General features: G+C 38.2%; 1 protein-coding gene across 1 annotated transcript in view; it reads right to left on the bottom strand.

The window, feature by feature from the left end:
- The window catches only part of RIMS1 (regulating synaptic membrane exocytosis 1), a 474428-nt gene that overhangs the window by 39719 nt on the left and 411686 nt on the right, over positions 1–23023 (bottom strand). The window lies entirely within an intron of this gene.

The following is a 23023-nucleotide window of genomic DNA, read 5'->3' as shown; positions in this document are numbered from 1 at the left end:
AGAGATGAAACTTACATCTTACAGCCATCTGATTTTTTTTTTTTTTTTGCAGTTTTTGGCTGGGGCCAGGTTTGAACCCACCACCTCCAGTATATAGGCCCGGCAGCCTACTCCTCTGAGCCACAGGCACTGCCCCAGCCATCTGATTTTTGATAAACCAAACAAGAATATCCACCTGGGAAAAGAGTCCCTACTCAATAAATGGTATTGGGAGAACTGGATAATCACACGTAAAAGACTGAAACTTGACACTCATTTATCACCACATACAGAAATTGATTCAAGTGGAATAAAAGATTTAAACCTAAGGCATGAAACTATAAAAATCCCTGAAGAGGCTTGGTGCCCATTGCCAAATGGTTAGAGCACCGGCCACATACACTGAGGCAGGCAGATTCAAACCTGGCCCAGGCCTGCTAAACAACAATGACAACCACAGGTAAAAAAATAGCCAGGCATTGTGCTGGGCGCCTGTACTCCCAGCTACTTGGGAGGGTGAGGCAAGAGAATTGCTTAAACCCAAGAGTTTGAGGTTGCTGTGAGCTGTGATGCCACAGCACTCTACAAGGGGTGATATAGTGAGACTCTGTTTCAAAAAAAAAAAAAAATCCTCAAAGAAGGTGTGCAGAAAATACTTGAAGATCTCAGCCTGGGGAAAGATTTTATGAAGAAGACTTCTGTGGCAACTGCAAGAAGAACAACAAGAACAGAAAAAACAAATGGGACTTAATTGAACCAAAAAGCTTCTGTACAGCTAAGGAGACAACAACCCAAGCAAACAGACAACCTACAGAATGGAAAAAGATATTTGCTTATTATTAATCAGACAAAAGCTTGATACCTAGGATCTATAGAGAACTCAAATTAAACAACAAGAACAACAAAGAGCAAATAATCCCGTATATCACTAAGCCAGAGAGAGGAATAGAATCTTCTCTAAAAGAAGCCAGACGAATGGCTAACCAACATATGAAAAAATGCTCATCATCAGAGAAGAGCAAATCAAAACTACCCTGAGGTCCCACCTAACCCCAGTGAGAACGGCCCACATCACAAAGTCTTAAAGCTGCAGGTGCTGACATGGATGTGGAGAGAAGGGAACCCTTTTACACTGCTGGTGGGACTGCAAACTAATTCAAATTTTTGAAAGGAAGTATGGAGAATCCTCAAAGAAGTCAAATTAGACCTCCCATCTGATCCTGCAGTCTCATCACTAGGCATCTACTCAGAAGAAAAAAATTCCTTTTATCATAAGGGCAATTGCTGTTTATCGCATCTCAATTTACAATCACCAAAATGTGAAAACAGCCTAAATGCCCACCAACCCAGGCATGGATTAACAAGCTGTGGTATATGTATCCCATGGAATATTATTCAGCCACTAATAAAGATTGAAACTTTACATCTTTTGTATTAACCTGGATGGAGGTGAAACACATTAAGCATCACAAAAATGGAGAAGCAAGAATCCAATGTACTCAATTCTAATGTGAAGGCAGTAGATGGGTTAATATGGGTGGGGGGTAGGGGAATGAGCAAGTGGGGAGAGGGGAGGAGGGAGGTGGATGGGGGTCACGGTGTGTGGCACGCTTCTTGGGGGTGGGACAATTATAAGAGGGACTTTATCTAACAAATGCAGTCAGTGTAACATAATTCTTTGTACCCTCAATGAGTTCCAAACAATTTAAAAAAATTTAAAAAAGGAAAAACTCTTAGAGAGAATTTTCTATTTCTATGCTTAGAAATTCTCTTTTCCTACCCTTAGAGAAATTTCTTTTCCTATCCTTAGAGAATTTCTAAGGATAAGAATCATATCTACTGTAAATATTATGTTCATACCTAAAGAAAATAGTCATTTTAAGTCAAATATTTATTAAGCACTAAAGAATTATACTCAAAAATAAAACAGTCTTTGTCGCTATTGTGTTTAGATATATATATGGATATATATAGTAAAAATGTATGTCTGTACAATATAGTCTGCATAAATACATATGGTAACGCTGTCTAGATACATACATATATACAGATATATTTTCCTACCTTAATAAGTCTCTACAGAAAGCTATATTTAACTCTAAACACTAGTGTGAGTAAGATTTTTGGTAAGTTATTTAAGTTTCCACTTACGTAAAGTAGAAACTGCTCAATCTTCTGGGAGGAATGAAACTGATATTTGGGCATGTAAGGTGCCCAGGACAAGCTCTGACTCCTAAAAGGCCAACAGCTACCACATTAACATTATAGTAACTTGGTATTTATATACGTACATCTTACACGTTTATATATTGTACTGCAGACCCTCTGCATTTCCTCATGGGGGGGTTCTAATATCATTTTTATAGAGATTCTAGCAGAAACATCATTTTACAAAAAGACACAGTGCTCTGGTCAGAAGGTACAAGACAAAATATAACACAAATTAATCTTATGCAAATAAGAACTTGCAGTTAGCATTAAATATGATTATTCAGAGGGTGTTTATAATCTGTTATTTGATACAGATCAAAATGCTGGAGAAGCTGGATGCTGTGTCTAGCTTTTCAAGGTGTGGTGAGGGGAGGGTGACGTGTGGGAGAGTAGCTGTCTCTGTGTGGGAGTTTGCAATGGCCGTAAAATTTGAACTTAAAGAGTGAACAAAATTGAACTTAGAAATTATTCCGTGGTAGCCTAGTCACTTTGGTTAAGGCAAAGAAACTTACCTGACAAATTTTATACAGCTTGTGCTAGGAATGTATGCCATCTATTGCACAGTAAATCTCTATCTCAAGGTTTACGTGGTTAAAGGATACAAGATGCTCTCAGAAAGTTGGAAAAATAAATATTTTATGTTAACACACTTTCATAATTTTTAAAAATAGTTCTTCAGATATGTGCTCATGAGAAAAGAGTTACTTTAAAACCCAACGACATGTACTTGAAATTCAACCCTGGGAAGCCCTTTCGATTTGTGATTTATGTATCATGACTGTTATTTCTCTCTCATGACCCCTGGAGGGAAATGCCTGTCAGCTGGTCAGGAACCTTTGCTATTGTACACATTAATTAAAACAAATGCACATCAAAATATAGTAATAAGTTAATTTTCTTGCCCTCAAGAGGTTTTGGTGACTCCATGGGTACTAATCTTAACTTAATAACTTTGTTATTTATGTTATGGTGTGAAAGCTCAATATTAAGGCAGGCCACTGAAAATACCTCTGAGATATTTGAGAAGGCCACTCTATGGAAAGGAAGGCGAATTTCTCATAGGAAAACAGCCTGTGGCATGGCAGGAGTGATGCCATCTTGAAGTGAAGCTGCCACGATGACCCATGACCCACGTCTAACCCCCAAGTATCAATGTGTTCTGTGCAGATAACGCCTCATAAAGATGCTTGTCTAACCTCACAGGTGTCATGAGTATTGGCAAGAAAGTCCGAGGAGATGACCATGTGCACGTGCCTTACCCCAAAAGCTTGCTATGTAAAGGCTACTTTCTAGGGGGTGGGCGGTATTGGGGATTCACCATCTTGCAGCTGCCTGAGACCTAATTTCTGTTCCTGTAAGTCCCTATTAAACTTTTGAGAAACTGAACTTGTCAGTCTTTTCCTTCAGCCTCTCAGCTCCCCTGGCCTTTGGGGATAGTTGTGCACACACGGCTGCCCTGCTCCCCAGTGCTGTAACTTAAAAGTGAAGCTGAAGGTAGAGAACAGAGATGAATGGGGGGTGAGAATGACCCGCAGGCAGCTTCTCTGAAGTTTAATTTATCTCCTTTGCTCTGATATTCATGGCTAAGGCTCTATTATGCACCCTGAGGGCAGTGGATGAACTGACTGAAGACCAAAACCTACCTAAGGCTTTACGTGGGTGGCACTTAGGCAGCTAGCAGGACCCTGACCTGCAGGAGATCCCTGTGCCGCTGAATTTCCCACATCAGCCCTTCTCCTTTCTCTCTCCTCCCAGTGCAAAAGGTGTACTTCCTTTGCTGGACGTGATCCCTTCTGCCTTCTCAAGGACCAGGCTTTGTCAGTTACTTTCTCTCTTCATCTCTTCACTTTAAAATCTTCCTTTCATTAAAACGCACGCATATTAAACCCCACATTCTTCCCCAACAAACTCCTTTCTTTCTGTTCGTGTATCTCAGAGGATAACGTTTATGTAAATTTCTCCTTTCCCTTTCCCCACACAATTTCTAGGACGTTTCATACAACGCAAACACAGGATTGTCTCTTGCCTTTATCAAAGCCGCCTTTGCTAATCAGACATTCTGGAATCTCAGCAGGTACTTCTAAACATTTCTTCCCGTTCTCACACAAATTTTAGCTTTGCTTTGCGTTAGAAAAGACTGAAAATGTTCAGAGATTACGATATCATGCCAGAGTTGTAAAGCTCTCTCCATCACTTTTATTAATTCACCCTGACTCTGAGACAGTCTTCAGATATGTCTTATTGGATTATAGTTTAGGATACCTATGCTTGTTACCTCGCTATCACAGTCCAATCCTTTTTTTGTTTGCTTTTCTTTTCTTCATTCAATTCTATGATGAGCAAAAGAAAAAAAAAGTCATAGAACTGCACAAAGCCAGCATTGTTTAGGGACTCAGATCTGTTTGGGACTCAGATGACAGACGAGGCAGTGATGTGCAAAATGAACTATTTTCTAAAGGAGCAGCTGTGTTTTAGGGAACTCAGTGTATGTCGTGTGAAAGTTAGAGAAGCATAACAGTGAAACGTAAAGGAGTTAGGCGTCACTCTTTTTTTTTTTTTTTTAATTTTTTAAACAGAGTCTAAAGCTGTTCCTTGGGTAAAGTGTTATGGTGTCATACCTCACAGCAACCTCCAATTCCTGAGCTCAAGCAATCCTATTGCCTCAGTTTTTCTATTTTTAGTAGAGATGTGGTCTTGCTTTTTTTTTTTTTTTTAATTTGCTCAGGCTGGTCTCAAACTTGTGAGCTCGAGCAATCCATCTGCCTTGGCCTCCCAGACTGCTAGGATTACAGGTGTAAGCCTCCATGCCTGGCCTGGGTATTGCTCTTAAATTGAAACTGTCAATGCTTTTTTTGATGTCTCAATGTCCATAAATAATTGGACCCAATACAATTTGGTATTTAGAAAAAATGAAAAAATGTGATTATCAATGACCAATTTCAGAAAAGTGGGATTATGACTAAGATGCTCTTTTCAGCAAGGTTGCTTCCAAGTTTACGGAAATGTTAAAGATCAAGTAAAGAAGGTTTTGAGCAAGGTCACTGTTGGGCAAAACATGTCATAGAAGCACAGACCATAGATCTGGGAGGTATTAGAGACCCTGTATGACCCAATTTTATTATTCTGCTGCTCAGAAAATCATGTTTGAAAAGGTAAAAAAATTGTCAAAAGAAATTGTCAGAGTCGTGCAGGTGGCATCTGACAGACAGGGGCCTAAAACTCAGGCCTGCTGATCCCTAGAGTAGGACAGATTCTAATACAGGTAAACATACATACATGGAGAACATAAATATTTTATACTTGAAAATATTCTGCCTGTGATGTTCCCAGTGCAGGGGCTAGTATGATTGTCTGTGTATGTGCGTCACTCAGCAGTGGAGTTGGTCCTTCAACCTAGCAAAGGAATGGCTGTGCTATTATATAGGATGCCCTCAAGCTGCTGGGAGAACATTTCATTTCAAAGTGCCAGAACCACGTGCCCTCCACCTGAGTCTGGCTGGGGATGAAACATCAAGGCAACCTGGAACCTGGAGGGCTAAGAGGAGCCTTCCCTCTGGAGGTACCAGGGGAAACACTCTTTATTCCTTAGCCTATAGGCTACACTGAACTCTGTACAGATTTCTGAATTAGTTTAGAGAATTAGATTTTGGTGCAAGATGAAAAGTTTACTATCTCTGTTGTTCGATTAGGCATGCTTTATTCCATAGCAGTGTTTTTCAACCTTTTTGATTTCACAGCACACTCGAACCTATAGTGAAACTTCCATGGCATAAATTATGTTGATCAGAAAAAAGAGAAAAAAACCACTGTGCTCTGAATATCTTTCAAAAATAATTTAATTGGGGTGGTGCTTGTGGCTCAAAGGAGTAAGGCGCTGGCCCCATATGCCGGAGGTGGTGGGTTCAAACTCAGCCCTGGCCAAAAATTGCAAAAAAGAAAAATAATAATAATTTAATGAATGATCATTAAAATTTTTATGGCATACGTAAGATCTTCTCAAGGCACACCAGTTGAAAATTGCTGTTCTATAGTCACAGACTGCAGAAAAATCTTCTCTGCTCCTTCACCCACAGGGATGTCTGTCTGCCTTCAGAATTCTGAACTGTGTTCAGTCAGGAGTGTTTTAAAGGATGTTTGAAGCTAAAGAGTAAAAATGGAATTTAGAGAAGAGTGCTATTCTGTACTTACAGAGATACTTTAGGAAATTTTATAGTAAAATAAACATGGGCATATGATAAGTGGAAAGCTAAAATCTCATGGTCTTAAGACAAAAGTTCAAGGCTTAACAGAATTCTCCATTTGTAGCTGGTGTTTTAGGTAATGCCCTCAGCTTTCCCAGAGATGTGATCTTTCCCTTGTCATTAGGGAACATTCCAGAAAAATTTAAGAAACATATATGTATATGTCATATATGTGTGTGTATATATATATAGGTATACATATATATTATATATGTATATATGGGTTATATGTATTATATATGTATATATATGGGTATACATATTATACACATTATATATATATCTTACATAAAATACATATTTCTTTCCTACCTTGGCAGTACATTGCTAAATTCAAGAAAGCAAACCATTATTTTCAAGTCTTTTTTGGAGCTTAGTGATTTGGAGTTAGAATAGTTAATTCATGCATTCCAAGGCAGGAAACCATTACGTTCTGAAGGTAGCATTAAGGTGTGGGGTCAGCATAAAGTGGGCATATCTTAGAGACTGTCGCATCAAATGACTGGATATACAATGTACGCATTTTTGGAGCACCACTGGGAAGATTAACATATTGGGCTGGGATCACCATCATGGTTACATGGAAGAATTACTGTCAGTGATGATGTCCAATCTCCTTTCTATTTTTGAGATGTCTGTGCCAAATAAACATTTAGTAGATATCAACAGAAGCCAGGAGTCATTATGTGTATGACAGACGTGTAAAAGTGTGTCTTATCGGCCAACTGATGTTATGCTCATTATGACTCAATTATTTTTGTGGGGGGAAAGAAGGAAAGAGGACTATACATAAGGGGTTCAGAACTGGAGATAGAAGAACATGATGAACAGAGGGCTGAAAGATTCATTCAACTGTGGTAATGAACTACCAGGGGACCACAGATGGGCGACATCTATGTTTATTAAACTGCCATGCAATCTAGGAGGTGGAAATCTCCTCCTATGCTGTCTTGACCCAGCAGTCTCTAACTCACTTTGTTGGACAGTGTTATCAGTGTGAAAAATCCGTTGCTTGTTTCAGCCACCATGAGGTTGAAAAGCAGAATAACACAGTTAGGCTCCTACATATAAAGGGAAAGGAAATAATCAAGGGCCAATAATTGTAGGAATTAAGCATTTTTTCAAGACAAAACATATTATAATGCCATCATTTTCTATGTTATTTTTGATTTAGTAACTTATAGGATGCAAATACATATGTTTTCTTATTTTGAAAAGTTAAGGTTTAGGTAGGAATGAGACTAGCATCAAATAAATCTATGATAAAATAATTTTTTAAAAAAGGGTATGTTAAACTGTAATCCCTAGAGACATGTGTAGAGGTAATGAGTTGTGTAAACTTTATAGACAACTTGAAACTCATCATGGATTGAGTAGAAAAAATTGTCCCTTTACTGCCTTAATTGAATTTTGTCAAAAATTATAAAGCGGCACAACTGTTGTTTAAGAAAATAAAACTTTAGCTCAGTGTACAGAGAGAAGTATCCATCCTTAGCAGATGGTGGCATTTTGGGTGCATAACAACATGTAATAGTTTTCTCTACCCCCATTCGGTTATCTAGGTCTGTGAACTTTGCTCCCATGTTTAATATTTGAACATATCATAAATCACAAAGAGAATAAATTTTCCAAAGAAATAAAGGGTGAAGGGCAATACTGGCAGCTGTGTCTATGTACAAAGCAGCGGGCAGCGGGCAGATCTCAGGTGATGTGATATTTAGACTTCTTGGCCCGGACTTACCTAACAAGCCCAAAATAGGCCTAAAGAAAAATAGGTCTAAAGAACTAAAAAGGTTGGCCAATAAACTGGAATGTAGTTACTTGTTTTATTGGTTTACAAGCATAAGGTGAATAAAACTAAATTTATCTATAAAAATCTTTATTTTCTAGATGCAAAGGAATACTAGGAAAATTTTTTGCAAGTAAATTAAATCTCCTATAATTAAAATAATCGAGTAAGTCTCTTACTCTGGACATGGTATATACAGCTTCTAACAAACAAAACGTAAGTCATATCCAATGTCAAACTGAATAGCCCCACTTTTTTTTTGTTAAAGAAGTGCTATGTAGTCATTACAATTATTTTAACTACAGAAGATAATTAAGAGTTAGATTAAAAACTGGCTTAGTGTCAGACATAAATTTAACAAAAATGTAGTTCTAGCTTAAGAGCTGGCAATTTAAGAGCTAGAAATTTCCATTGAGAGGCAAAATAACTTAGTGGTTAAGAGGAGAGACTCCGTAGCCAAGCATCTTGGTTCAAATCCTATCTCTAACGTCCACCAGTTACTTAACTATTTGCACCTGAGTTTCCTCACTGTTTAACAGGAAAAATTGTAATAGAACTTAACTTATAGGTTGATTTTAAATATTAAATAAATTAATATTTATCAAACAACTGGAAAGAGTAAAGAGATATAAACATACATGTCCATTATTTGTAAACAGAGAAGCCAGGAGAAATGACTGAGCAGTGGATGTGAGAGAGAGCAGAGAGATAAAGAGAGGGCAAAATAACGTGTGACCTGTGACACGGGCACTTTTCTTTCTTTCTTTCTCTTTTTTCCCTCAAGGGTCAGCATGGAGTTTACTGACAGGGAGAAAGTCTGATAAGCAAAAGAGGGCAAACAGAAGATGGGGAACAGAAGCTCTGACAGTGGAAGGGGGATCCACATGGGAAGCCCCCCGAGTCTTCAGGAAAATGCTACTTTTCCTAACTTGCGAGCAGGGGACTTGGGGGAAGTATGTCACAACTGGCCAGAGATGACCACTTTTCAATTATCTCTTTTCCTTCAACCCCCCCCTCCCCCCCCCCGCCCCCCCGTTTACCAACAGAATCTTCATTAAAGTCTATCAAACTGATGAAGTCTGGGGACGGGCAAATTGTCTTGTTTTGCTTTGTTTTGGTTTTAAAAGGCAAAGGAATGGGTGAGAATTATACAGTCTGTGTGGTAAGGCACAGAAGATGCTGAACTCCTGGAGTCAGAATCGGCTAGGAAGATTTAAAACTGAGGACGGACTAGAAATCTTGAGTCCAGTTCTGGAATCCGGCAGGCATTGAAACCGGGATAAAGAGGCTCATAGATGACTTTGTCCATGCAACATAAGAAAGCACCAGTATTTTCAGACTCTGCCTTAGACAATAATTTAAATTCTCAGAAGATTAATTATAATTAAATACTTCAAAAAAGTCGTGTGTGTGAGAGGCAGTCAGTGGCTCGTCTCCTGGGCTGTACAGAATTCCTAGCACGTGGTCGTTCACCCAGGGACTGGATCTCCCAGCTCCCACCCCCAGCATCTAGGCATCGCAAAGAACATTGACAGAAAGGCCGCGTAGCACTTCTAGAACAAGGTTCTTGAGAACCAGATGTACGTTCTCCATTCTCCTTTTGTCCTTCTGCCACGTGGACTCAGATGACAAGACCTAAACATCCTGTCCCTGACCCACTGCCCAGAGAAGGCCAACCACCAGCCACGGCACCTGCCTCAAACTGGCACATGAAGAGGATTTTACCAAAGTTGAGCCTTTATACATTTTAGGGTCAATTTTTATAGCAGCTGGAACTGTGTTAACTAATGTATCAAATTCCTTGAAAATGACAGAGCAGAGTATGATATAATATAAAGTCTACTACTTGAACGCTGAACCTGCCAGTTGTCGGCTATAAAACAGGGAAAACTATTTAATCTTTCTGAGCTCAAGTTCCCCTACCTAACAAATGCCGATAATAAGGGTACCTGTTTTAGAATTGTGCCAGTCTGGCTTATGATGAGTCACCCAATAAACCTACCCTTTATTAATATGTATAATTAGGCTTAGCCCTGTGGTTAAAAGAATCATTAAATCAGCAGAAAAATAAATCCAGTTTTCTTCTAAGTATCCAGCAGCATTTTTGAAGATACGAATGACTTGCTGAGAGCACTTTCCCATCTCCTCCCTAACACAACCAACTTGACCTTGGCGTGGCACAACTGTGTGCCCCTTGTGGATAACTTCTTCATACATTCCTCCTTCTCCCCCTTCCTTCTGCAGGACCATCAGTGTTTTCTCCTGTGCCTTTCTACCAAGTTGAGACCCATGGACTGAAGGAATCTCCCACATGTCTGCACACTCAGTCTTGTCTTCTCTTCCCTCACTCCCCTTTTCCATCTCCCCCTCTTCCCTCACTCCCCTTTCCCATCTCCTTTCCACCTACTCCAGGGAGGTCTCTTCATTTGATAATACCCTCCCCATCCTCACAGTCAGCAACATGGTGCAGAGAAAAGCCAGCACCGGTCTGGATGTCACATACTCCTTTGAAAGAAGACTTTATAGTTTGAGGTATGGTATCTTATCCCCATACTCCCTTCTCCACAGGAAAGCCTGGTGGGATCCACTGACCTTGCAGATGCCTACCAAATTCATTTTTGTTTGATAAACAAGAAATGAAACTCTGTTGTGTTCCGGCCTTTGGGCCTTTCCAGGCAGCACTGTCTGCACTAGTCCACCAGTACGATGGCTGCAGAGTCGGGGGGCCTGCTGCCAAGGGTGTATCCTGTGCCAGCTTCAATGACACACCCCATTTAAATCGTGGACAGTCGCCCCAGGACTGGGTTCAGAGCCCCGCTGTGCCCGCAGCATGTGAACCCCTGCGAGTTACATAACCTCTCCACATTTCAGTTTCCCCCTGAGTCAAATGGGATGAAGACAGTGAGGCCTGTCATTACAGAAGGGAAAACAGTGGTAGTGTGGGGAAACTTACTCCAAGGGTATCAAATGACATGACATATATTTTATAATTTTCTCCCTATAAAGGAGATTGAAGTCTAAATTCAGTATTTTTCTCGTTACATAAACTTCCGTAGAAATGGCAAAATGCTAACCACTGACCCTGAAAATTCTGCATATTTATAGGTAATTATGCATTTAACTCGCATGTAACTGCACTTTAAATATGCTCAGGCATAAGGTACAGTGGCCAAGTACTGAGGCCTTGGGCACAGACAAAGGTTCACGGTCATACGCTGCCCCTTACTAGCTGTGTGACATTGGTCATGTCATTTAACTTTTCTCAGCTTCTGTTTTTCCCTGGCAAAATCCAGAAATAATCATTGCCCTATGTAACCTCATGGGGTTGTTAAGAAGATTAAATGTGATAATGCCCGCCATGCGGTTTACAGAGGACTGGTCCCATCATATGGGCTGAATGAGTGCTAGCCATCCTGACTAGCCGTGACCACCCACTTAATGAGGCCTGGATGTAAATAAGGGTTGGCATCACATAGACGTGACTGCCAGTAAGGAGTGACAATGAAAACAGTGGCCGCTTACATGCAGGGGGGAATAACTGTTGGTTACAGGGGCCACTTACCTGACGATTTAACGGTGGGGAAGAAGGCGAAGCTGGAAACGGAAATAACAGCTTCTTTATACGTTGGGGAGGTGAGTGGGATGTAGCCACGGATATCGCTTCTCGGCCTCTTGGCTAAGATCAAGTGGATGTAACCACGGATAAATAAGATAAACACTCTCTTATATGCTACTAAAAACTGATTCTGAAAAAACTTAGAATTTCAGGTGCCATGTATGTTAAATCTGAAATATTTGTGCTCCTTTAAAAGTGTATTTAACTCTTACAATTATTTTCTAGATGGGAAAAAATTATCAAGAATCTATTGAAGTTTATGGAAACCATGAGGATGGTTCTGTTTCATCATAAAGGCCACTTTCTTCAGGAAGCCTTCCTCAGCTAATGCACATCTAATCTCTCCTCATCTCGTCAGGCTCTTATTTTAAAAGCTCTCAGTAAGTCTGCACTCATGAGATGGTGAGCATGAAAGAGATTTGTAAATTAAAGTTCTACAAAAAGAGAATTGCTTTTGCTTGCTGAGAGACTACTTAGTAGATGAGCTTGTAAATTATTCCAGGACAAGGAAAATGCTTTTATTTCTCATGTACCATGAAGAGTGTTCAGTGCCGAGTGCTACAGGGCATAGGCTCTCAGCAAATGCTTAGCTAAAGGGGGTTCAATGAGTGACAACTATAAAAATATAAAAGCAGAACAAAGGAACAGACAACCAGCATTACTTTTGATAATGTCACTAAGCCATTTACAGAGGAGAAAGCTGTGGGCCGCATTGTGCTATCTAGGCCAGCGAGTTCAAGGCTGGGGAATATGAAGTGAAAAGCACGGGCAGGGGGCTCAAGGAGGCTGGTCCTGTCTCCAGCACCGCCTGCAAAAGGGAACCACACAGTCCTGTTATTACACAGCTGCTTTGATTTGGGCACCACGGGAGCCATCGCTCATGCCACACACACCTTGGAAATGAAAATCAATACTTGGAATTGCACTTAGACCAAAAGCAAGCATCCTGGGAAAAAACGTGTTTTATCTTCCTGGCCAATGCATTTACTGAAACGGCAAAATATTTAAATTTAGTCATTTATTCCCTCATTTTCTTTTCCTGTGCACAAAAATTAGATTTTTAAAATTACATGATTTATGAAAGTAACTGACTTTTTGTTTGCCATTTGATGCTTTTCAACCTTTACTTTGAAAGAGACAATTTGCCATTTGATGCTTTTCAATCTTTACTTCGAAAGAGACAATTAACGTATGATCCAGGTGAAGACTGAGGTATCAGGCAGTACAGAAGGCCAAACGACTGAACCTCGGGGGCATTTTTATTTTGACAGTATTTTCCCCCCTTGATCTTGCTTCTCATTATGTCAACTTTCTCAGTGAGTCCAATTTGCATAAAAATTCGTATGTTTTCTTCACTTATTTGCTGAAGATCACAGAATCTTACACTACTCTATAAATAACCTCTATGAATGTTTTATGTAATAATTTTTTTCAAATGACAACTTCTCACCCATTTTGTTTTTCCTTTTTAAAAACAACTGACTACTAGCTTGAGTGAATTTCCTGAGGCAGAAACTGTAAATAGGACCTAGCACTTTTAGCAGCGGGTTGAATCACCTAGAGCTGATTAACTGTCTCTCGGTTTTATTTTTCCTGGGGTTTTTAATCAATACCTTGCCTTTCAGAAACCTTCCTTCATTAGAGGCTTCCCATCTATTTTCAGTTTCCATAATGCAGGCAGACAGATCAATTCTTTCCTATGGTTTCAAATTTGGAGTGATAAATATGTTAAATTAAGATGATAAATAATTTTTATATTACCAATTGATATACTTCTACATTATTATATAATTGTGTAGTATCCATGTGTTTCAATTCAACTATATGTCTATTAATAAATGTAAACTTACTTATAGCTTTTTTTTTTTTTTTCTTGAGACAGGGTTTCATTCAGTGGCCCTGGGGTTGAGTGCCATGGAGTCATAGCTCACAGAAATCTGAAATTCTTGGGCTTAAGTGATCCTCTTGAGTAGCTGGGACTATAGGCACCTGCCACAACACCTGGCTATTTTTAGAGACAGGGTCTCTCTCTTGCTCAGGTTGGTCTCCAATTCCTGGCTCAAGCAATCCACCTGCCTCAGCCTACCAGAGTGCTGGGATTACAGGTGTGAGCCACCAAGCCCGGCTCTTACATATAATTTTTATTCTTTTTCATTTAAAACTTTTCTAAGTATAATATGATTATTTGCTATTTGTTTGCTTATCAGAAGTTTTCTAGTTTCAAATTAAGAGCAAAAGGAAAGTGGTATTTCCACTTACAAATACATCCTAGGGGACTGAATTGGAATCCGGAATACAGAATGTTTATATCTCCTATTAGTCTTGAGCCTGTTAAGCTTCACTAAAACTATGACTAATTATCCTGTGTACCAAATTCTTTTGTTGTAAGAAAAGAATCCTTACAATGTAAATGATTTTGTAGTAAGTACCACTATGTACTGGCCCAATATCAGAAGTTTATTTCCCAAAGGAGAATTTGCTAGCTTATTTAAACAGCAATTATGGTAGCTCTCTTATCCACAGGCTTCCTCTGGCTCTATGCTCCAACAAGGATAGATTTTAGAAAACATCTGGACATATTTGCATTTCTTACTCAAGTATTTTCATATGGTTAGTAGACCTTTATTCAGTGAATTATACTTCCTAAATGTGAATTTTATAGTTCAGTAATTTTCTAATGAAATGTTAATTTTATCTTACTTCTACTGTGAAGTAATTATCAGCACCACATTTTACTATCTCAACATCTTAAAATGATAATTATCTATTTTTGTCTATAAGAGAGTTAATATTGAAAGTAAAAAGCTCGTATTAACTGATTAAATGTATCCAGATAAATGTTCCGGGGCTTTGGAAGTGATATGCAAGATGAAAAAGAGCAGGGAAAGGAGGTGGCAGAATAAGGCCTCGACCACTTCTCCAGCAACCCCCAGTACACTCAGGGCTTGGTTCCAGGGCCCCTGTGTGTACCAAAATTAAAGTCAGCCTTCCTGAAGGAGGGCTTTTAATTCCTACAAATTTCAGATCTACATTTGGTTGAAAAAAATCCATGTGTAAGTGAACACCCTCACAGTTCCAACCTGTGCCATTCAAAGGTTAACCGTACTTGTTAAGTGCTGTGCAGGCTGGGGTGAGGTGGCACTGCAGGCTGGGCGTCCAGCTCCTGGGTTCAAGTGATCCTCTTGCCTCAGTCTCCCCAATAGCTGGGACTACAAAAGTGCATACCCTGTACGGCTATTTAAAAAATTTTTTTGTAGAGATGGAGCCTTAACCAATTTGGTCTTGAACTCCTGGCCTCAAGCAGTCCTCCTGCCCTGGCTTCCCAAAGTGCTAGTATTATAGGCATGAGCCACCATGCCCAGCCAATTTCCTAGAAATAACAAAACCCAACACAGAAGTATTGCCCTTAAAACTTACCCACTGAGAACAGCTTGTCGTAATGGTAAAATAAATACCACAATACAATCAACTGATTAGCCTCTGAACATGAAATTTTGACTGAGCAAGAATTACACTCAATCATCCAAAAGACATTTATTGTAATTCTTCTGCATGACATGAAGGCACTATTGTGCAAGACTCAAAAGGAAAAAAAAATTAACACCTGATAACATGGTGATTAACCTTGAGCAACTCTGAAGTTCATCTGCGACAAGCCATCTAAGATATTTATAGGGCAGAGACGTACAGGGTGTCCACGAAGTTTGTGTGCAATTTTACCAAGTTCAAGTATTTTAAATGCACACAAACTTTATGGACACACTGTATTTAAACAGCATCACATAAGAACCAAAAAATAAAAAATAAAGTCTTATAGGACTTAGGATAATTACTTTTGGCCCTGGTAGGAAGCTATAATTGGGTTAGGGCATGAATGAAGAGGATTTTGTCAGGCAAAATGACAAATGAAGAACCCGTCCCCTAGACAGATTAGCTCCTGTAAAGGTGTCACTAAAGAAGCTTTAAGCCATGCTGCGCACACCTCAGCAAGGCAGGTCTGAGGCACGGCAAGAAATGAAGTTACACACGCGAGAGAAGGGAAATAAATAAAGTGCATATTTACTCAATGTTCAATAAAAAGCAGACACCTGTAACTAACACACATCTCGTTGGTTTCACATCTGTACAGTACCTATGACACCAACACTGTTAAGTTAAATTCTCCAATAAATTCATGTCTGCGGCGACATTCTGTGGCCTTAGTAGGAATGTTTTAGTAGAACTGCACGGGCATAATTCACATTAGAGTAAGAGGAAGACCAAGTGGCTTACGAAGAAAGAGACAGAATCTAGAAAACTCTTTTAAAAGTTTCTCTCATTCAAGCCAACTTTTGTGTGCCTGGTATAGGCTTTATGCCTAGTGCTGGGGATGTAACTGTCTGCGAAATAACAGATACACTTGCTCAGCAAGGAGCTCGGAACTGGAGTGAGGTGTTTTTACTACTTTATGGAAGCAGCAGAGTCAGAGGTGGATTTTAGGGCACAGGTGAGGATGCATAGAGCCTCAGCTGCAGGGGCGGCAGGTTCACTGTGGAGAATCACTGTGTCTAACGAGAGAGATCAATGGGTTCATGACAAAAGCAAACATGACAGGAATCCATAAAAATGCAAGTCACGATAATAGGGTCAGTTAACTCTGACTCTGAGAGGCAGAGAACAACAATAGAAAAGATCATTGTCACTGGGGTCTCATTCTGCATCACAAGCACTCAATTCTTGGCTTAGAACAGAGGTCAAGAAACTTTTCTCTTTAAAGGACCAAATAGTGCCTATTTTTAGTTTTGTGGACCAAGCAGTCTCTGACTTTGTAGAGTGAAAGTAGCCATAGACAGAATGTCAATGAATAGACATGGCTGGATTTCAATAAAACTGTATTTTGAACATAAAAATTTGGTTTCATATAATTTTCACATCACAAACCATTATTCTTACTTTGGTTTTTTGACCACTTCAAAAAATGTAAAAATCATTCTTAGCTCACCAAACAAATAAACAAACAAAAACCCCTCAGGTTTTCTGAGCCAGAGTTTGCTGACCCCTGACCTAATATAATAGAGGTAATAATAATAGAGGTAAAATAAAAGAGCAGAAGAGGGAGGGGCTGGTATAGAGGGAACCTGGGTCACTCTCTTGCAGCTTATTCCTAATTGGGGATCCGCCCACTTGTGGGAGTCTGTAAACACCTGTCATGTATATGCACAAAGTGTGTGAGCAAGACCAATTTATTGAGGCTGAGACCGACTGACTGACAGTCAAAGAGTTCGAGGTTGCTGTGAGCTGTGATGCCACAGCACTCTAACAAGGGCTACAAAGTGAGACTCTGTCCTCCTCCAAAGAAAATACCCTTTAACTTCTTGTTTTCCTCAGGAGTCTTTTCCAGATCCTCTTCCCTTGTACTCTATATCTCCTTCCTAAGCAACTTTAGTGATTTCAACTGCCATGTTTGTGCTCAACACAGAACTGGCAAAATGGCCCGTTCCCAGTAGTCAACTTCTTGATAAATGGCAACATCATTTACCCTTATCTCTGAGACTCCTCTCCTTCCTATGCCCATAAATTTCCTTCTTGCTCTTTCCAAACCATCCTGGTACAAGGCTACTTGAATGGTCTCATAAATGCACCTTCTTTTTAAATTTAAAAAAGGGCAAGATAATAGAACCAAATAATGTTATTAATGCCCAGTTGTTTTAAAAAGCTCTGTAAAAGGGTATCTCTCTGTGTGTAAGTACAGTTTCATGGGATTACAGCAAAGTAGTTGAGAACATAAAATCGACTTCAACTTCTAAGAGTTGTATGGCTTCTCTTTATTTATGGGACCAATAAAATGGGAACAGTAATAGCACCTCCTGGTTATAGTTTGTGGACTGGAGAAAGTCAGATATGCTAAGCAATTAAAACATTGGCTGGCATTTATTAACTGCTCAAGAAATTACAACTATTACTGCTAATGGTCTTAATATTAACAACACAAATGCATGAGAAGATTAGCTAATGATATACTAATATTTCACACTGAACTTGCAATTAGTAGTGATGCTGCAGGAATTTTATATATCTTCTTTTTTGCTTTTCTATGCTAAACATGTGAAAAACACTGGTAAATCAAAAAAGTTTCTTTAAAGTCACTCCGCATTAAACGAGTAGGCATTATAAACGGTCATGTTTAACAATAATCAGTTACGGCTGGCGTTCTTCCTTTCTTTGGGAGACCCCCCATTCTCTCCCTTCTTTTCTTTCACCCCATCTTCTCTTCTCTCACTCCCTGCCTTTTGCTCCCTTCTCTCTATCTCATCTCTTCCCTTTCTCTCATATTAAAAAAACTTACACTTTTATACCCTAAAAAAAAAAATCAGTTACATCATTAACTTGCTAAAATATTATAACAACTAGTCTGAAATTGTTCTCATGCTTAATAATTATTTTAGTACAGTTAAAAATAATTATCACCATATGCAAATTATTTGAATACTTAGCGTTGTGCTTTGAAGGCACTTGACAAATTTAGTTTCCTTTCCTTCTCCAAATCCTGAAATAAAAATTAATTATAAAAATTAGTTCCATTCAAATCAATATTCTTTTTTTGCCAGAGGAACTTACGAGTGTATCTACATCTTAGCTGAACTCGAAATTTATAGTTCAGAGCAAGGACAAGAACAAACAGAGACCAGCCGCTGGAGTATGTTTGAAAATACTAATCCTTATTAGGGCATCTCTTCAGCAGATGAGTTACTATAGCTGAATCAAATCTCTATTAACAGTAGTGAATTCCTCAGCCAGACAGCAACAGTAAATAAAGGAGCCCATGCTTACATTAATGTGATGGTTTTGCAGACTTGAGAATCATTTCTGGCACCATGATTTTGTGCTCAGGAAACAAAGAACGTGAAACATGATGTTCCTTGGGATGTTTTTCTTGTGCCATTAAATGAATCAAATAAATGAGGCCTGGATAAAGAATTCAGATTTCAGCAGGATTTTAATCCTCAGTAGCTTTCAGTTTGTGAAACTTGGATGGGGGAGAGCTGCTTCCTTTATGAAAATTTTTGGCTTAGATTGTTAATAATCAGCAGAGCCTGGAAAACATTTCCTAGAATGTTCAAAAGAATGTCTGCTCCTATACCCTTATGTTTTCTAATGGAAAGGGCAGAGAATCTTTACAAAGCAGTATGAGACCTTAAAATAGAGAGAGTATTTTGGTAAACTGTATGGTGGGAGAAAGACGAAACAAGTCTTGGAACGAATGTAAGGTATTTTTTCAGGGTAAATAAAGCATACTCTCCAAGCAGCTGCTGATTTAATTTATTTTATGAATTGTTTTCCCCATGTGGCTTTTGGGGAGAAAAACCAAGAACAGATTAGCAGTAAGGGGTTTCATATTTTGGACATTTCTTGCATAAGTATTATCTAAGGTCAATGAGAATTTTGAAATAATGCCTTGAACTCCTGGGAAATTAGGTTATTCGAGCACTATCCCTTTAGGTGTAATGGGTTACAGTTACAGTTTTATCAATGTATATTCATTCTTTTCTCGACAGTGGAACAAGGGCAATTTTGTTAGTATTTATGATTTTATCTTGAGAAGTTAGGGATATGATTTGGAAATTCATAAACTTTTATTAACCTATTTTTAAATAAAACATCCACAAATCTACCTAAAACTTCTTAAAACATATTTTTGCTTATACAATTTTGTTGAACAGTGAATTCTACAAAGCTTTGAACTCTACTATGGACTTGTGGACTAGATCTACTCTGGGCCTCTTGAAATGCTTCATTCCCTTGATAATGATGAAATGATTATTTAATTTCATAGAGATATCTTCAGAAAGAAAATGAGGTTTTCAAATCTGAGATGACCTTCCTCTGATATTGAAGAGGGGTATCCAAGATCATTCAAAAAACACGTCTTTCATGTAGTTTAGGATCCACATAGATTCTCCCCTCCCACCATATCCAGGGGGAGGAAACACTCCCCATTTCCAACATTTAATCAATGTACTGTTCCCTGTGCTTTGGGAAGTCCTTTTGTTTGTAATATTCCTAATTTATTTATGTTTTTTATACTTAGGCCTCACATCTTTAAGAAAACCTCTCAAAATTTCATGAGAGCGTGAATCAGACCCTTTTCTGTGGTCTATAACACTCGAATGCTGGCATCATTGCCTTTTCTCAATATTTATCTATGTTTTGCTCTATCATTCTGTCATACCCTTAATGGAACACACACACGTATATAAATATTTGCTATTTTTACGATACTTACTACCATCATTTCAGTAATGTATTTAGGAATTATTTTCCATAGATTTGTACACCCTTTGCTATAATGCTTTCATTTGTAAGTGAAGAGAGGATTACTACTGATGGAACGTTATGCAGTTAGCATATGAGGGGCCAAATCTTCACGGTACCTAGGTTGGGTCACTAAACCAACATAGACTACAACTTTCTTCATGTTTTAAAGCCCAGCTCTAAGTTTACCTATAGCTTCATTCAATTACAAAATATTTCTGGCTCAGAGACTTTTTCTTAAAATTTCCCATTCTTCACTGCTTCATACCCTTGAAATCTAATTCAGCTACTGTTTGCTGAATAGGTTTTTAGCTACAAGCTTGACTGGCTGAAGGCACTGACGAGCACCACCTAGACTCACTGTTTGGAAACCTTCATGTTTATGCCATTCTTCTGATTTAGGAAACATATTTAAAATGTTATTCCTCCCTTCATTAGGAATAATTATATTCTTTATAATTGAAACATTCTATAAAATTGATATACACAATTGCAGAACATAGTAAATTAGTAAAGTTTTCTGATCAAAAACAGAAAAAATGATGTGCTTAAAATATATCAAGCTAAAAAAAGCCAGTTCAACCTAACTTTGAGTGCTTCCCATTTTCATCTGTCACCTGTAATGGCAGAAAGAAGAGGGCCTGGAGCACTGGGTATCTCATTATAAAAAGGCTCGCTGTCAGAGACGTCCTTAAAGACTGTTTTTTTACATTATGCCTAAGCATTTACATTAAACACAATATCTAACTTGTTTTACTATACAGGTGTCCATGAAGTTCATGTGTAATTTAAAGTAGACAACGATTTTCAATAACCCAAATTTAATGGACACCTGCAATTGAGGACATCTTGTTTTCCTCCTGGAATCTTTGATCAATTGATGAGATTAAAAAAATCTGCCATAATCACCCATTCACTTGGGGGCCTCCTTGAAATGCCTCACCACTTGATATTAATGGTCTTATTTCATAATGAAGACACTGAAAAATTATACTAATTTTATTGCAATCAGGTACATACGGGATATTCTTTCTGAGGTGATGGGCCTAGAGAAGAAAGAGTTTAAGAAAAATTTTAGAAAAGGAGGGGAGTATTGTATAGATTTAAGGGGAAATTATTCTACAGGTTATTATCAAAAAGAAGGGCTGGGAATTACGAGATATGTGAATCCTGAGCTTGTTTCCTGTGGGGAACTGAAGAGGTGATTTCATACAAGAGACTGTAATTAAGGACTATTTCCTAGGGGAGAGGAATCCAGAAATATAGATTGGATGGTTAGATGCAGAAAGTGAAGTCGTAAAAAATGATATATCCTAGAATAAGAAATTATGAATTTTGGTGAGTCTTTATAGAAGAGATGAAACATAATCACTGATGGAAAAAAACCCACTGGTAAAAGATATGAGAGGGAGAAAATCGGGCTATGTGCTAAAACGGAGAGAAAGGACAACTGAGGATTATTAATATTTGTCACTTGTTTTAGAAACATTAAGAATGAAACCTAAAGACAGATTATCAAATGAAAGGTACAGTTCAGATATAGAAATAGAAACAAAATTTTATACCTGGAAAGTTAATAGGAGAACATCTAGTTCCACCTACTGCTATATAAATAAACTGAGTCCTAGAGAGAAGGAAACGTTCACTCACTGATTTACTTGGGACAGAACTAGGTACTTTGCCATCATGGCTTCATGATCTAATGTCCCTTTTTCTACCTGTATATTAACCTCCAAAGGGTATTTCATGTAAATTATTAACAATGCAACTTCCGGGGAGCAGACCTTATTATTAAAGTTGATACATGACCATACTGAAAACTTTAAAGTAGCAAAGGGAAGGGCTGAATGTTTTCAGAACAATCATTTGAACCTACTACCTACATAAATAACAGCCAAGTATAGTTACTATGCAAAATTATTATGTTTTGTACTAAAAAAACTTGATTCTACTCAAGTAGTTAATGATAGGGGAGAGAGAGAGAAACTGGAAAGTTGGAAGAGAAAAATAAACTATCCCCTAAACCTATAGCCACTGACAAAGGAAACACTGGTTTTCTTACATAACATTAAAGGACATTTTTATTTCATGTCAGTGACAAAGTATTTTGCAGTACGATGGTCAAAGCTTTCTCTACACACCACACTGTAAACCATCATTACCCCCAAACCAATAACCAAGAACCATCATGATGAAAAAAAATCAAAGAAACAGCACAAATACAAAATGCCTCCTACTAGTGAAGAAATAGGACACTGAAGATAAATAATTCTCCTTCCCAATAAACAGTGGAAAAAGCCCATTTTATAGGATGACAAAGACACAGATTTATCAGAGAGACGCTAGCTAATCAGGGTTCATTCTAACCCTATGATTTGAAGAGGACCCAAATTTCCTACTTCTAATTTATTTGTCAATATATCCAGTAAAATTAAATTTTCAAATAAAGAATGCTGCATGATATATATATAAATTTTTTTTTGAAAGCATTTGGTTATAGTTAAATTTTGTGACAAGGCTCTTGCTATTAGGAACAGAAAATGGAACCAATATTGATTACAAGAGGGGAAAGAGGTGTTGAGAATTTACAGCAGTTGAATTTTTCACTCACCTTTTTCACATAGTATTGAGCATAGTAATAGCTTATCTGTCTTACTGATATTATATAATTTTAAGCAGTGTTTTATTATATTTTACAATGTAAAAATAATCACTCTCCTCTCTGTGCTTGTGTGTGTGTATATATATATGTACACACACATATACATATATGTATATATACACACGCACACACACACACACACAAACATACACCCTTAGGACACAAGGTTTTTAAGATTCATAAGCAGTAGAAAACATCTGAAACACAAGTTCATATTAAAACATTATTCTTTG

This window comes from Otolemur garnettii, unplaced genomic scaffold (genome assembly GCF_000181295.1).
Source record: "Otolemur garnettii isolate 467f Iridium unplaced genomic scaffold, OtoGar3 scaffold00035, whole genome shotgun sequence".
In the NCBI taxonomy this organism is placed as follows: Eukaryota; Metazoa; Chordata; class Mammalia; order Primates; family Galagidae; genus Otolemur; species Otolemur garnettii.
Note: the sequence above shows the minus strand (reverse complement) of the source record. Positions and strands in the feature narration are given on the sequence as shown.